Genomic DNA, 13329 nt, shown 5'->3' on the forward strand with positions numbered 1-13329 from the left:
ATGGTCACATTTTACTGCATTAACGAAGTGCTGATTTAGGAAAGTCATTTACTGCAGGCGTACCTCAGAGGTACTGCAGGTCCTTCCAGACCACTGCAGTAGAGTGAGTGTGGCAATACAGCAAGTCATAATCTTTTTGCTGGTGGAGGGTCTTGCCATCCATTTGTAAAAAAATACAAACAGAAAAAAACCCACAACACCTGTCCAGCACACTAAAACTCAGCGCAATAAAACAAGGTCTGCCTGGACTTGACCCCAAAGCCCCATCTTTGCTCCTTCATCCCCAAGGCTCCCCCTCACTGGGCAGACAGGGGACACCTCCCTCCTGCCCTTCCCGACCTCGAGCTGACTCTTCCACCTCACTTCATCCTAATCAGAAACTCTTATTTTCTTAATTGCCTACCATATTCCAACTTCTCTTGTTTAAAAAAATCCTTATTTTCTACCCTCACCTAGAGAAAGTGTTGAAAACTAAGTTAATGAGAACTTATCACATATAAGAAAACACAGTCTTAATCTAAAAACCAACTCGAGAAGCCTGTCCTTTCCAATCACTCAGGCAGGTGGCCCTGCTCACAGCTCCTCACTGCTCAGGAGCCTGTCCCCAAAGTGGGAGGGCGGGTCACTCAGAGGAGTCCCGGTTCTGGCTTGCTAAGAGAGTGACTTTGCGGGGTCCTGTGACTGCTCTGGTTCTGGCTTCATCACCCCTAAATCGATGCACCAACCCCGCCCTCAGAGGTTAGATTCAAATACCGAGACCGCGCCGTCCCTGCGCAGAGTGGACACTCAGTGCTGGTTATCCCCTCATCCTCAGCCTCTTGTTTCCTCTCTCGTGGTTAGCTTCTTTTGTTTTTAATCCTCACCTGATGATACATTGATTGATTTTAGAAAGAGAGAAACACTGATGTGAGAGAGAAACACCAATCAGTTGCCTCCCATACACACCCCAACCAGGGACCGAACCCACAGCCTCTTGGTGTATGGAACAAGGCCCCAGCCAAATGAGCCATGGGGAACTTCTGCCTGTTGCTGTTCAGGCCTCCCCCAGCCTCGAGAGCCATCGAAATCACCAAGGTCAGACCGAAAAGATTCTCCGACCACTTCCCTCCTTCTTGATGAACAGGTGAGGAAGCTGAGGCCTGCGGTTGGTGGCTCGCTCCCGAGTGGAGGAGCCCACCCTGTGCTCTTGACCACCAGGCCTCCTGAGGGTGTGGAAGTTCTGTCTCCCCTTGGCTCCCCTCAGCCCAGCCCCACCTGAACCCCAGAAAACTCCCCCAAAGGATATCGTCTCACAACCCCGCACCAAGCTCGGCCTTCATTCTGTTTGGTGACATTCCATGCTGTCCTTCATTGTGCCTGGCCTGGGCTTAAGGGGCAAAGACAACGCTCACTCTTTTCCACTGAACCCACCCCCAGCTCATTCTGGAGGCCGGGCCCTTCCGTATTCCATCGGAAGCCCTCTGCTTCTCTCCTGCTCTCTGGTGCCCTCCGGCAGCTCGCAGGGACGGAGAGGGTGCATTCTCCTTCCACCCATGCAGATCCCTTCCTGGCTCAGGACAACACTACACAGCACACTCAGGAGGCCTCCAGGAGAACTAACTGTCTTGGTCCTGGGCACTCTCACTGCTGTCCAACCCCAGTGCCCAGCAGCTCTGCCCCCTGCCTATCTCCAGGCATCTCAGGTCCAGAGCTGGGGAAAAGCACCAAGGGCTCTGTTAGCCTTCTGCCCAGATGTCCAGCTTTAGTCCCTCATGGTTATAGGAAGGAACGTGATCCCAGCCCTTTGAGGTTGATAATCTTGTTGAGGAGACATGGGGAGCAAGTGTAAAGTGCATTTTAAGAACTAAACATTGGGAAATAAACCATATCAGTTCAAAATGAAGTAGAACAGATATGCAAAGTCACCTGGAGAAATGGTCCCCAGACATGATAGAAGTCAGAATGGAGATGTGACACAAAGAAACATTAAAGATTGTCCCAATCCAAAGGTGAGGAGAGTGGCCACCAATGGAAGACTAGAAAAGGGGTGCCCTGAGACACAGGCTGGAGGTACCCATCTGATTGTGGAGACAGTGCCCCTCAGGTGGGGGCATTGCTGACCTTGCCTGCACCCCTATGGATCCCAAGCTTCATTCGTGCTAAGCTGCACGAGGAATGCAGAGCTGGGCACTGGGGACTGGACACCAGGGGAGACTGGAGTCACCAACAAAAGCCAGGCTGTGAGCTCAGTATGGGAAGGCTTCGCATGAGCGTTTCCTGGACAAATGCTGCAGAATGAAACTACCCCAGAGAAAAGAGGCCTAGAGACCTAACCTGGGCCCTCAAAGATATTAATGTACTAAGTGGAAGAGGGGCAGGAAGGTAGACATTCCAGAATGAAGGAGGGATGAGTGCTTTAGATGGAAGATGAAGGAGAGTTCCGGTCAAGATGGCAGTGTAAGCAGACATGGCCTGCCTCTGCACAACCACACCACAACTACAACAAAAATATAGAAGAGCCTTCACTCAGGAATGTCAGAAATTGAGTTAAATGGAAGTCTGACAACTATGGAATTAAAGAAACCACATCCATCCAGACTAGTAGGAGGGGCACAGATGTGGAACAGGCTGGTTCCACACCCATGTGGATAAAAATTCAGGAGGGGTATCTTGGGAGTGAGACATCCCAGGCCTACACCAGGGCCCCCAGCCCAGGATTCCAGTGTCAGGAAGATAAGTCCCCACAACTTCGGGCTGCAAAAACCAGAGGGGATTGAGCTGGTGGAAGAAACTTCTAGAGCCCCAAGCAGTTCCTATTAAAGGCCCCACACAAGAACTCACCTACTCAGACTCACTCCCTCTGAGCTCCAGCACCAGGGAAGCAGCTTGAAAGGCCGCAGTGGTGTACAGGGAGACACTGAAGTGTCTGGTATTGAGGTGAGCAAAGACCATTGTCCCTTTACTAAACCCCCCTCCACAGAGCGGGCAAGCTGGTGCCATATCTGAGACTCCATCAACCTGGCTAACACTGTATGACCCACCTTGGAGATACCCAGAGGTGCTGCCCCACCCAAATTATGGGGCCACCCAAGCTGCTTTTCCATGCGAATGGCTGGTCTTGGCTCCTAAATCCTCCAAACAAGCAACAGCTGGCTTCAGTGAGCTCTAGAGGCAGCCAGATTCACAGCTGGGCTTCGCCTGAGAGTCTAAATTCAGCACAAGTAGCACCCATCTCAGATTGCTTTACAGCTCAGGTAGGGTGCCCCAGGAGAAACACAGGTGGGGGCTGACCTTGGCCTGTACCACCTGGGAAACCACAGGGCCAGTGCACCCACTGGATAGCTACAGACCCCATTGGAACATCACCATCCTTCCCCTGCACAGCTAATCCTCCCCAGAGGGCAGAGGTTGGTGGTCAGTGGTCACAGCCAATCCTTGCAACTGACTGGTCTGGGTAAATCCCTCCCATTGATCTGCCAACAGCAACCAAAGTTCAACTACAAGAGGAGGGTGTACTCAGCTCCTACAAAGGCTGCACCACCAGTACCCAGGTTGGATGACAGCAGAGGCTGTGCCACTGGACCCTACAGGACACCAATTACAGTAGGCCACACTACCAAGACACGGAGAAGTCAAAGCAGCTCCACCTATACATAGAAACAAACACAGGAAGGCTGCCAAAATGAGAAGACAAAGAAATATGGCCCAAATGAAAGAATAGATAAAAACTCCAGAAAAAGAGCTAAATGAAATAGAGATAATCTCTACAGATAAGCTCTAGAGAAAATCTATCAGATGCAGAGTTTTAAACACTGTTTATAAGGATGTTCAAGGACCTTAGTAAGGACTTCAGCAGCATAAAAAAGACTCAATCAGAAAAGAAGGATACACTAACTGATATATAGAACAATTTAAAGGGTAACAACAGTAGAATGGATGAAACCAAGAATCATATCAATGACTTGGAACATAAGGAAGCAAAAAAACAACCACAGAGAACAACAAGAAGAAAAAAGAATCCAAAAACATGAGGATAGCATAAACAGCCTCTGGGACAACTTTAAGAGGTCCAACATTCGCATCATAGGGGTGCCAGGAGAAGAGAAAGAGCAAGAAATTGGAAATCTACCTGAAAAAAATAGTGAAAGAAAACTTCCCCAATTTGGTGAAGGAAATAGACATGCAAGTCCAGGAAACACAGAGAGTCCCAAACAAGATGGATGCAAAGAAGCCCACTCCAAGACACATCATAATTAAAATGCCAAAGGTTAAAGATAAAGAGAGGCTCTTAAAAGCAGTAACAGAAAAGAAGTTAGTCACCAGACAGTTGCCAGATGGGAGGGGCAAGAGGGAGAATGAGTGAAGAGGTGAGGGGATTAAGAAGTATGAATAGGTAGTTACAGAATAGCCACGGGGATGTGAAGTACAGCATAGGAGATGGAGTAGCCAAAGAACTTACATGCATGACCCATGGGTGTGAACAATGATGGGAGAATTGCCTGAGGGAGTGAGGAGTGCCAAGTGACGAGGGGAAAAGAGGGAAAAATCAGGACAACTGTAATAACATAATCAATAAAATATTTGTTAAAAAAAGAAAATGAAGGCACAGAGGTAGGAACAGCATGGTGTGAGCAGAGGGCTAGAAGGGGTTGGCAAACACAGGGAGTCAATGGGGTAGGGCCTAGCTTGGGGGCCTGGGGTCCAAACAGAGAAGTTGAGATCAGATGTGACAGGAATGGGAACTATCGGGTTCCTGAGCAGGAAAGATACTGGGTGAGAGTGGTTTGAGGATCATCAGCCTAGGTGGGTGGGCTGACAGACGCCAGGACAGCAACAGTGTGTGGAGGAACAGAGACCAGGGCCAGACAGGCAGGTAGGAGGTTTTGAGTATCCCGGGCTCAGGGCCACTGGAAATGAAGTCAGGAAAGATAGGCAGAGATATGCACAAAAGGGATTGTCACAGCATCATTTGTATTAGCAAATGCCCATGAGTAGGAAAATGAATGAATAGATGGTTGTATATTTGTACAGTAGAATATTATTCAGCAGGGAAAATGAGCTGTATAGCTCCAGATACCTTGACATCAAGAAACCTTAAGAGGAAGAAAGGAAAGGAGGGAGGGAAGGAAGGAGGGAGGGAGGGAGGGAGAAAGAAAGAGGAAAACCATTGTTAGAGGGGTCAAGCTCATGCTGTCTAATGCTAGCCACACGTGGCTCTTCAAACCTAATTAGAATAAAAATGCAATCCCACCTTGCCTTTGTAGTCCAGTTGGTTGGAGCGTCATCCTGTACTCCAGGGGTTGCAGGTTCAATTCCCAGTCAGGGCATGTAAGAGAGGCAACTGACCAGTGTTTTTCACATCAATGTCTCTCTCTCTCTTTCTCTGTCTCTCTCTCTCTCTCTGTGAGTGTATCTCTCTCTCTCTGTGTCTCTCTCCCCCATTCCTCTCTCTCTTGGAAAATCAATAAACATATCCTCAGGTGAGGATTTTTTAAAAAAACGCAGTCCCTTAATCATACTGGCCACAATTCAAGTCTTGATAACCACATGCAGTTAGTGGCTACTGTGCTGGACAGCATGGATGAAGAGCATTTCCACCATCACCAGAGTTCCTTTGGATAGCACTGATTTTTTAAATGTATTTTATTGATTATGCTATTACAATTGTCCCCCTTTTCCCCCCTTTGCCCCCCTCCACTTGGTATGGCCCATTCCCACTGGCAATCCTGCCCCTTAGTTCACATCCATAGGTCATGCATATAAGTCCTTAGGCTTCTCCATTTCCTATTGTATTCTTAACGCCCCCCTGTCTATTTTGTACCTACCATTTATGCTTCTTTTTTTTTTTTTTTAAGATTTTATTTATTTTTTTTTTTAGAGAGGGAAGTGAGGGAGAGAGAGAGAGAGAGAGAGAGAGAGAGAGAGAGAGAGAGAGAGAAACATCAATGTGCGGTTGCTGGGGGTTATGGCCTGCAACCCAGGAATGTACCCTGGCTGGGAATCAAACCTGGGACACTTTGGTTCCCAGCCCGTGCTCAATCCATTGAGCTACGCCAGCCAGGGCCCATTTATGCTTCTTAATCCCTGTGCCTTTCCCCCCATTCTCCCCCTTCCCCCTCCCAGCTGATAACTATCCAAATGATTTCCATACCTATGATTCTGTTCCTGTTCTGGTTGTTTACTTAGTTTGTTTTGTCTTGTTTAGATTCAGTTGTTACTTGTTAATAGTTGTGACTTTGTTGCCTTTTTAATGTTCATGGTTTTGATCTTCTTTTTCTTAAATAAGTCCTTTTAACATTTCATGTAATAATGGCTTGGTGATGATGAACTCCTTTAGCTTTACCTTGTCTGGGAAGCATTTTATCTGCCCTTCCATTCTAAATGATAGCTTTGCTGTGTAGAGTAATCATGGATGTAGATCCTTGCTTTTATCACTTTGAATACTTCTTGCCAGTTGTTTCTAGCCTGAAAAGTTTGTTTTGAGAAATCAGCTGATGGTCTTAATGTGCACTCCTTTGTAGGTAACTCTCCACTTTTCCCTTGCTGCTTTTAATGTTCTCTCTTTATCTTTAATCTTTGACATTTTAATTATGATGTGTCTTGGTGTGTTCCTCTTAGTGCCCTTCTTGTTTGGGACTGTCTATATTTCCTGGACTCGTATGTCTATTTCCTTCACCAAATTAGGGAAGTTTTCTTCATTATTTTTTCAAATAAGTTTTCAATTTCTTGCTCTCTCTCTTCTCCTTCTGGCACCCCTATGATTTGAATGTTGGTACATTTGAAGTTGTCCCAGAGGTTCCTTACACTATCCTCGTTTTTTTTTAATTCTTTTTTCTTCTTACTGTTCTGATTGAGTGTTTTTTTCTTATGTTCCAAATCATTGATGTGATTCTCAGCTTCATCCATTCCACTATTGATTCCCTGTAAATTTTTCTGTTTCACTTAGGGTAACCTTCATTTCTGCCTGGGTTTCTTTTACGCTGTTGAAGTACCCCATGAGTTCCTTAAGCATCCTAATAACCAGTGTTTAAACTCTGTATCTGATTATATATCTGCATTTCACTTAGCTCTTTTATGGGAGTTTTGTTCTGTTCTTTCATTTGGGCCATATTTCTTTGTATCCTTGTTTTGGCAGCCTCCCTGTGTTTGTTACTATGTATTAGGTAGAGCTGCTTTGACTCCTTGTCTTAATAGCACAGCCCATTGTAGAAAAGTGCACCTATAAGCTGGATGGGGCGGAGCCTTAGGTAATCACCAGGACAGCGCAACCTATGTGAACCAGATTGATGGAGTCTCAGTTATGGTGTTGCTGCTCTGTGGCCCTGTGTCAGGGAGAGCTCAGAAATGGATCAATGGCCACTGCCTGGCCTCTGGACTTTTATCCAGGAGGAAGCTGTCCCCCAGCTTCCCCCAGCACTCACCCTGATGCCAGACACTTCAGTTTCTCCCTGTATGCCACTGGTGCCCATCCAGCTGTTGCCCCAGTATTGAAGCCCAGAGAGAGTCAGTCTGTGTAAGTCCTGAATCCATTGAGGGCCCTTTAAGAGGAGATGCCTGAGAATCCTGTAGTGTCTTCTGCCACCCCAAACCCCACTGGTTTGTACAGCCGGAAGTTATGGAGACTTTATCTTCCTGGCACTGGACCCTGAGCTATGTTGGCTGTTGTGGGGCTGGAATTCCTCACTCCTAAGTATCCTCCCAATTTTTATCCACCACATGTGGGTGTGGGACCACCCATTACGTATCTCCACCCCTCCTACCCATCTGGATGAATGTGACTTCTTTAATTCCTTGGTTGTTGGACTTCCATACAGCTCGATTTTCTGATGGTCCTGGGTGATAGTTGTTTTGTAGTTTAGTTGTAACTTTTGCTGTGATTGTGCAAGGAGGTGAGCTGTGTTAACCTCTGGTGTTTTAAAACATACAAAAAATGACATGGTGTGTAAATGCAGAGTGTGGAGCAAAAGTACTATGGAAATCACGCATATCTCAAACAAGTTCAGACAGCAGTTGTGTCTGGGAAGCAAGAGTCCAGGACCAGAGAAGGGCATGGGGGGCTTCCATGTTTTATCTCTGAAGGCAGGAGGTGGCTGCGTGAGAGCTTGTTATATAATCAGTTGTACTTTTATACACAAGAATCATTTCATAATATGTACATTTTTATTTTTTTAATGTTTTATTTATTTATTTTTAGAGAGAGGGGAAGGGAAGGAGAAAGAGGGAAACATTAATGTGTGGTTACCTCTCATGCGCCCCCTACTGGAGGCACAACCTGACCTGCAACCTAGGCATGTGCCCTGACTGGGAATTGAAACAAGAAGTACATTTTTAAAGATGGACTGGATATAAGGGACACTGTGATGAAGACCGAGTATAGGATAGGCAGGAGACCAAAATGACTTGAATTTTTTGTCTGGGAGACATCAGTACTTCCCCATCCTGGTATCCACACCGTTCTACATGTGCCATTCAGCTGCTTCCCTGTCGCCATCACCATCCTATGTTCTCACAGACACTCTTTTCTCTTCCTCGTTACCATGGTTACCTAGCCTTCAACCAGCTGTGCAGGGATTAGGCACAAATGCCTGCACAGGCTGGCCTCCTGTTTGTCACAAAACATTTTGGGTGGCCCTCTTGCTTGCCCAGCCACTGCCCCCACATTCTGACCTCATGTCCCTTCCCACGAGCTCCTCCACACCCGTTCCAAAACCAAGCCTGGCCCCACACTCCTGAGGAGGGCTGCTTATGTCTCATGAGCATCCCAGAGGGGCCTGGGACAGCTGTGCTCTGTCAGGAATTTGCACCGGGAAGCCAGCAGCCCAGGGAAGGTCTGGGCCAGGCGCCCGGCCCTGCTTAGGCCAAGGGGCTCCCGGCTGCAGACTCTGGGCACTGGCTGAGTTTGGCATTTCAAGTAGCAGAGGGGGCCTCTGCTTATGATTTTGGGGCCAGGCCCTTCTCTTTGGGACAACACATTGTGGTCCCCCCTCACCACCCATGACCAAGACCCCAGACCAGGAGATCAGCCATGCCAGGCAGCCCTGCTGGGGTGCCTCGGTCCCTGCTGCCCCTTTCCACCTGTGCAGAACAGCTACTACCTTTATCCAGTGCTGAGTGTTTGACATTCTTTTTACTGAAACACCCTAGCAATTCTCTAAGGTAGATGGTTCATATCCCATTTTCTATAAGAAAAAAGTGAGGTTTAAGGGGCAAATGATTTGGTCAGCTAGTGAATGACAGGAGTAGAGCCTGGATGAGTCTAACCTGCTTCCTCCTCTGAACTCTCTTGACCTGCTCCCCGCCCCTTCCTCTGTCTCTCATTCTGTCCCCCTGTCCTTCTCCCTCCTCCTCCCAGTCTTGCTCAGCCCCCCCATCACGTGACCTCCCTCCTCTGCTTCTCTCTCCTTGGCCCATCTCTGACCTTCCCGGCCTCCTGTCCTGCCCCCACCCAGAAACACAAAGGTGAGTTTGAGGTGCAGAGACCATGGCTTCCAGCTGAGTGAGTCCTGTGCCCTCAGGAACACAGGCCCGTCCACTCTCAGGAGCCAGCTGCTCGCTCCACGGTGTCTCCCTTCTCCCGAGACACACGCCCCCCCCCCCACGCACACACACACAATCTTCAGGGGAAGACTGTGGAGAGGGGTCCTTGGAATTGCTCCAGAGAGAAAGAACAGGGTTGCCATGAACAGGTGTCACTTCCACTTTGAGGCAAGAGAGACAAGAAGGAGGGGCTGGGGGTTGTAGGGTGCTGGGTGACAGGGGAAAGGGGAGGCCAAGGCAGCGGAAGACTTCACAATCCAGGACAGTGTGAGGCACCGTGGGGTGAAACGAGAGACACTTCTAGTCCCCTGGGGCCCCACACGTATGCAGCATGACGACAGCAATGACTAGCCTTGGGGCGTGGCCAGTCCAGGATGGTTCCCCTTGTCTTTACTTCCCAACAATGCTGGGGAGCAGGAGCCTGGAGAGGTTCAGACCTGCCCAGGTGGCCACAACAGGCTGCAGATGTCACCCTGGTTGCTTAGGGCTGAAGAGAGCAAGAAGCAAGATGAGGGGCAATACTTTGAATGAAGACCAGAATGCAGGGATGGGGGGGGGGCGGTGTAGGGGGAGGGAGGCACAGAGATGGGTGGTCGCAGCTGCCTGCAAAGCCGGTCTGAAAAACTAGGAGGGCATCTTCCAGGTGAGGGGCGGCTGGGGGCAGGGGTAGGAGCACAGGCCAACGGGTGTGCGGAAAGGAGGCCCGAGTCAGACCATCTGTTTCTGCATCTTTCCTGGTCCTGATGCTGTCCCAGGGGCTTGTCTGTCCTTTAAAATGTTCTCTGCGTTGCCCTTACTGGCTGCAACCCCAGGTTTGGAGTTCACTGTGGGGGAAGTAAAGTAACATTTTGTGGCGACTTTTACACCCTTAAGTGGCTGGGACTGGGAAAGCCACTTGCGGGGCAGGTTGGATTCAGTGCAAGTGACCTTTTGTCTCCATGATAACACAGAATGTGGCAACCAACAATGTGGCCTGACCCTGGCATCTAAATTCTAACAAAAGAGCAAGCCGAGCTACCATGGTGAGTATGGCAACTACGGAAAAAATATCCACAATCTAAGAAAAAGCCTTGTGCCCAAAGGCGAGTGATTCAGAAGTGTCTCCAAGACCCCAAGTGGTTAGCAACCTGAGGTCTAACCCTGGGACTGGCTGCGTGCATGACAGCAAAGGTACTCTCTGGAACACTCTGCAACCGTTGGAAGCGGTAGTTGTAGAGATATAACTGCAGCAGGATGGAGAAATTCCTTGTGACAAATGATCTGGGGGGAAGTCGGGACCCAGTATTGTCCGTGTGCCGTTGTTCCGTCAGGGATGGGAAAGGAAAGACACCAGGACCATGCTCCTCAGGCTGTCAGTGGAGAGGGGCTGGTTTGTTCTTGTAAAATGTCCAGTTCGTCAAAAAGCCAGCAATTTGTAAAATGCCATAAAAATAAACGACAAGCATATAGCCATCCAAAAAAATTCAAAACTCAACAGTAATAAACAAACAAACAAAACAATCCGATTAGAAACGAACAAAAGTCGCGAACAGACACTTCACGGAAGAGGACAGTAAGGACATGAGCGTGTGGAGAGAGCTTCGCTGGCATCACCCACCAGGAAACGTGGACTGAGCCCGGGAGCTCTCCCTGCACGCCGACTGCAGCGGCAGCGGCAGTCCCTAGGGCAGCGCCAAAGAACCACAAAGTGAGCGGGTTAAAACTACAGAGACGTATTCTCCCACAGTTCTGGAGGCCAGGAGCCTGAAACCAAGGTGTGGGCAGGGCCGTGCTCCCTCCAAAGGCTCTAGGGAAGGACCCTTCATGGCCTCTTCCCGCTCCTTGAGGCTGCCAGCAATCCCGTTCCTTGATGTGCGCTGTGTTGCTCCAGTCCCTGCTTCTGTGGCCACACGGCCTCCTTCCCTTCACAACAGGGCCTGTGCCTTCACACGGCCTCCTTATGAGAACACCAGTCTCTGGATGTAAGGCTCTCCCCAAACCCTCTAGAGCTTCCCTTAACTTGGTCATATCTGCAAAGACCCTACTTCCAAGTGAGGTCGCATTCACAGGCACTGGGGGTGAGAACTTGAACGTACCTTTAAGGGGGGCACAATTCAAGCCCAAACAGGGATGAGCACAAATGGATGTGGAGGAACTGGACCTCTCACTTTGCAGCTGGAGAGGAGTCTGCAGTTTACCGTATGACCCAGCAATCACATTCTCGGCATTTGTCTCAGAGAAATAAAAACTCAGTCCACACAAAAATCTGTACACAATGTTCACAGCAGCTTTATTTCTAAATAACTCCCAACTGGAAACAATCCAAATGTCTTCTGACCAGCGATGGTTCGGCAAACTGCGGTACAGCTGCACACGGAACACTACTCCGCCACACGAAGGAACCGGCGATGCGTACACGAAGCGCCTGGACGGATCTCAAGGGCATTCATGCTTAGAGAAAAGGCCCATTTCAAAAGGTTACGTGCTGTGTGATCCCACTTACATAATGTTCTGGAAATGATAAAACTACAGCTACGCAGAGCAGAGCCGAGGGTGCCGGGGCCGGGTTCGGGCGGGGGTCTGACAGCCGAGGGGCAGCAGCAGCACGTGGCTCTGGGCTCTGTATCTGAGTGTCACGGTGACAACACAAGTCTGAGATCAAGTGGCACAGAACTACCCACATGTACACACACACATGTACACACACATGCACACACACATCACGGAGTGAAATCTGAATGAGGTCTGACAACAGTTAACAGAAAATGACGTCGGTTTTCCAGTTTTGATATTGTACCATAGTAACTAGATGTCACCAATGGGGGAACCTTGATAGAGGGTTTCTGGGACTCTGTGCATTATTTTTGTGAAATAAGTCTAAAATTATTTCAAAATAAGAAGTTTAAAAACTATTTCTTAGAAAAGTGAAATTAAAGGCAGATATACACAATACAAGTCCCGGTTTTGAAAGCACAGATTCCACAGACACCGAACAGCCGTGTCGGGAGGCTGTGGGAGCTTCCCCACGCTCACCCCTGCGTCCCCGCCCGCTGTGCTGGGCAGCAGTGAGGACATCTGGCAGACAGGCCCGGCTGGGGGCCACCCGTAGGGCAGCTCCTGCCCACAGACCAGAAGCAAATGCTGGAGGTGGAACTCCGCCCCGACCTCTGTCTATTAGCTGTGGTGGAGCTCTACTGCTATTAAAAACGGAACTTGATCTCAAATACATAGGTGATATTCAGAAGAAAATACTTTTTCCTTTGAGTCCTGGTTTAGGGAGAAAAACGCAGCTGGTGCCAACCACAGCCAGTCCTCCCTGTGCCTGATTCTGCTCTCTCTCCCCCTCCTCCCTGCCCCACTAACCCCACGTCTTCCATTCCTCTCTCCTCTGTCGGCTTGCCTCCAACCACCTTCTCTGTGTAGTGACAGGTCCCAGGCTCTGGTCCCACCCCTGTCACTGCTCCAAGACCCCCACTCCCACCCCCGCAATGTTGGAAAAGTCACTTCACCTCTCTGAGCATCAGTTTCCTTGTGGGATGACTATGAGACCCGCCTCAGAGCTGTCATGAGGAGTAGCTGAGACCACCCACGGTGAGGGAAGGGGCACGTGCAGAGTGGGGACCTCTGGCTACACACCCTTGGTCCCCAACTCTCTCGCTGGCTCTGGTCTTAAACAGACTTTGTTCCCAACCCACCCTCCCCTCTCAGGTAAACCTGCCCCCGCCCCCTGACCCTGCCTCTCCAGGCCACAAGCCCCTGCACCAGGCCCACCAGCCCCCTGCCCCTCACGGAGGTGGACTTCCCTCCCAGCTTCCAGCGTCTGCTCCAACTGGA

This window comes from Phyllostomus discolor, chromosome 4 (assembly GCF_004126475.2).
Source record: "Phyllostomus discolor isolate MPI-MPIP mPhyDis1 chromosome 4, mPhyDis1.pri.v3, whole genome shotgun sequence".
NCBI classification, from domain to species: Eukaryota; Metazoa; Chordata; class Mammalia; order Chiroptera; family Phyllostomidae; genus Phyllostomus; species Phyllostomus discolor.